This window comes from Varroa destructor, unplaced genomic scaffold (assembly GCF_002443255.2).
Source record: "Varroa destructor unplaced genomic scaffold, Vdes_3.0 BEIS01000001.1, whole genome shotgun sequence".
In the NCBI taxonomy this organism is placed as follows: Eukaryota; Metazoa; Arthropoda; class Arachnida; order Mesostigmata; family Varroidae; genus Varroa; species Varroa destructor.
In genome coordinates, this window is record NW_019211454.1 from 33,370,932 (window position 1) to 33,374,797 (window position 3,866).

The 3,866-nt window shown below is 39.2% G+C and overlaps 1 long non-coding RNA gene across 1 annotated transcript in view; it reads right to left on the minus strand.

Moving 5' to 3' along the window:
- The window catches only part of LOC147758541 (uncharacterized), an 81,345-nt gene that overhangs the window by 63,647 nt on the left and 13,832 nt on the right, over window positions 1-3,866 (minus strand). The gene's annotated exons all lie outside the window — the stretch shown is intronic.

Below are 3,866 nucleotides of genomic sequence, written 5' to 3' on the forward strand. Positions count from 1 at the left end.
TCGTCGACCCTTGTCAGACGGTAGTGTCAAAAAACGAAAGTTCCAAACATCGCCATGTAAAAAAACTGCGAACTTAGCATTGATATCATAGAATGTATTATTTTTTTTAAATTGAACACGTCAGGGTATTGCTATAATAGTAGTGAATTAGTGTAAATCTTTGTAAATTCGAAGATAAATGGGCATCGGAAAATTATTACATCACAATTTGTTGATGTTTTTTTAAGCCCGGAGAATTATTAGCTGCTTAACCCATTAGCTGCCTAAAAAAGATAGCCAGAAACTTCGATCATTAAAAAAACAAAAAGCTTTTGTTGCATCTTATATATGGAGCACCATACACGAGCTCGCATAATCTCATTGAACTTCTACGTTTCGAGTTTTACATCCGGTATCGCCATAGGCATTCCATAAGACGGCTGACTCCTAGATTCGAACCTTGACCACTGCGTGTCCGTAAGATTAGAGGACAAACACCTTACCCACTACGCTGTCACGCTGGCACAAATGCTAATCGTGTTGTCACCAAACAACAAACCTATGTGTTTATACCTTTGTATCTATTATTGTGCGGTAAATTTTCTCCTTAAGCACGTGAACTGACTTCGCTATTGGCGAAGAGTGTCGCGGGCTATCTCGAAACTTCAAGTAACATCCGTTATCATAAAGTCGTCAGCTTTGAAACAATGCGAGGGCATTCGCTTGCTTTACTTCAAAGCTAATTAAGTAGAATTGATACTGGCTAGACGCAAAACATGAACGAAAAAGACAGTCGAGTAAACGATTGAATTATCTCGAAAAGCAACTCTTTCAGTAAGTGAGCTAAGATGAAACGAACGTTCCAGAGGATCTCAGCAACTTCGTTCTCATAATGAGATACTTCCATTTCGATGAACCGAAGGCGATTTTAGTTAACAATGTTAGTCAAGTTACAAAACAGTTCAAGACAACGTGACTAACGCCGCTGGCTTGAGGAAATCAGCATTGTAATGTATTCTTGGCATAAAAACAAATATTAATAGGATGTAAATCTTCCATCGTGTGTCGTGTTCCCGAAAAACCCAAGCAATCTACCTCACTATTATTTATTTTAATAAAATGTAATCCAAGCTATTTAACGCTCTTTTCTTGTTGTGAGTGGTTGATTTCTTAATAGGTAAACAATCTCATGGAGCTACAGTTTGATTGAAATGACAGTTGGCGCCGAAATGATGGTAAAGACTATTTTCGCGCCACGAATGCATCTGGGACGTTTTCCGATATCAACTAACTAAATTGACACCTCAGGCTGAGAGATAACCGCTAATCAATGATAGCTTGGCGATTAACAGGGCACAAATCTAGCAGACCCAATGATGGAGTTCAGTCCCCTAGAATCTCAGTTACTAACACCTCGAACCAAATCGGATAGAAAACAGTAATGGTTGACGATGACCCTCATCGATGCTGTGGCCGGGAGACATCTTGCTCCGGGGACTGCCCGTAGAGAAAGCCGCTGAATTAAAGGTAAGCTACCCAATGAGCAGCTAAAACCCTCAGTTCATGGACACACACAGTCTAAGGGACGCGCCAGGAACAACAAAACCAAACATATATACTATGTACCTTCCCCTCCGAGGGCAGCACACTGTCTAAAGCCAATCCATGTATTTAATAGGCAGATAAATCACGTGAGATAAAAATCAGATGCTCCCTTTCTGGCTATATGGCTTGCATTATTTAATAGTAGTATCCAAACGCATGAGTTGAAAATGCTTATTTGTCTAGCAATCAGCTTAGGCAAGTTTAACAAATCCGTATTCGGGATTGAAGCAACCCTACCGTTTTGCCAAACAGAAGTGTATGGCTTTTGAAGAACCAATTGATTTAAAGAACGAAGCTGAATATGGGGTCAAGGTTTTGTGCTCCTCTTCGCATATGTAGGAACGCGGGGTGTTCATTTAAAACTCGACCCAGATCTGGCAACGTTTGAGGTTCCACTTACGATGAGTTGTTCTATCAACATACTCTCCTCTGTATCTGATACAATTTCCCATAATGAACCCACATTTAAAAAAATCGTTCTACTTAGATTAAAAAAGAAATAACGACCTGTTTAACCGAACCGGAGATGAGCCAGTTACAAGACACTACGATGTATAGACACCGCTACAGAACCATTGCAAATAGGAGATTCCTCACGGCCGTTATGGATGTCTAAACGACGCTTTGTCCAGCTAACATATTATGTACATTTAAGTTCAGAAGCTAGTGAAGAGTCGTTTCTCAAAAGCAAAAAATATAACTTTGTAGGGAGCGTTTATTGACATTTTTTATAGGACGACCTTGTTTCATGGTGGATAGGGAGAAGATAGATGAACGACGTAGATCATGTAGAGGCAAAGAAGTCAAATCCAAGTAATATACCTGTTAGAAATTTAGCTTAATTAGCCCAATTCAGACCGTTAAAATTCATTAGACTGGTAGAAGTAACTTTTAGTTTGATCCCGATAAGCGTAGTAAAGCAGTGTTTACTGTCTTAGTCATATGGCTGCCATCGAACCCCAATATATTTTCGCGTGCATGCGAAAAAATGCCTCATAACACGGTCACTAGCGATTAATTGCTGTAACTTAGCTACCTTCCTCTCCTTTTCTCATTGAAATACATCTTAGAGCTTTTAGCCAGCAGGTTTCGATTGAACTTACTTAATTGCCAACGCTATCACTGTAGTTACATAGAGACCTTCGACATCCACATAGTGATTCCTTTTTTTTAAAGACTTTTTTTTCGTCTTACACGGTCGTTACAATCATTCTTGGTAAGCTCTATAACTGATCTAGTAAATCATTGGCCGGATCTAGACTTCGCTGAAATCATGCGTTTAGCGATGTACAAGTCTATGGTGGACTCACCTACCGTTGTACGTTTATGAAATAATTTCCACATAGTATATAGGCTATCCATTGCCAGTCATCGTCTGTATATGAGTTCGGCATCGGCAGTTATATATAGTAATATCAGATCTGAAGAGAGTTCTCGTGCTTTAGCACATGAGCCATCGTGTACAACCCATTTCAGATATATATACTTGTAATGTTTCAATATTTATTAACTACAGGTAAATATGTTTATCAAGACGACATTAGCTCAGAATAACCTACAAGCGACGATATCAGCATTCAGTAATCATTATTTTCGATTAAGCTGCTTTTTTGAAACCAGCTCGAACCTTAAGGCTCCCTTGAAAAGAGACCGTGGAAGCGTCCACGAGTAGATACATCTATCCCAATTAAAATTGTATTTTAAATCAAATTCATGAGCTATGTAGGTGTCAGATGGGACTTCGTTTCGTTAGCACAAAATTCGTATACGGAAAATAAACTGGAATAAAGATCGTATGAGAGACGAAGCACGGCTTGTCCAATCATTGGCTATCACCAGTCACCCAATAGTCCTGCGTCTCTCGGCAACTATATTCTCAATAATACTGAACAACGTTTCTGTAAATGGCTGTCTCGGAAACACGACGAAAACTAATATATACGCTACATGATTATAATAATTTTGTCATTTATATACCAATTTGTAGGTATATTGTATTCAGATTAAACTGTTCAAATTATGCCACCTTGTTTTCTGCAGCCGAAGCACAAGTAGTGAATTGGCGCCCTGTTTTTTTGCTCGTAGACCGAATTGTGTTCACTATCGCCCTTCCCTCCATCACATCTATGCATCGTTGCTCTGTGTAGACAACGTTACTGTTGTTGGCATTGTTATCGTTGCGTTTTTTGATACTGAACATATTCTGTGTTGATTGATCGCATTTATTTCAACCATCAACGCTTCGTGTCATGGTCTGCATCGGCGACCTCAGCAATAGACAA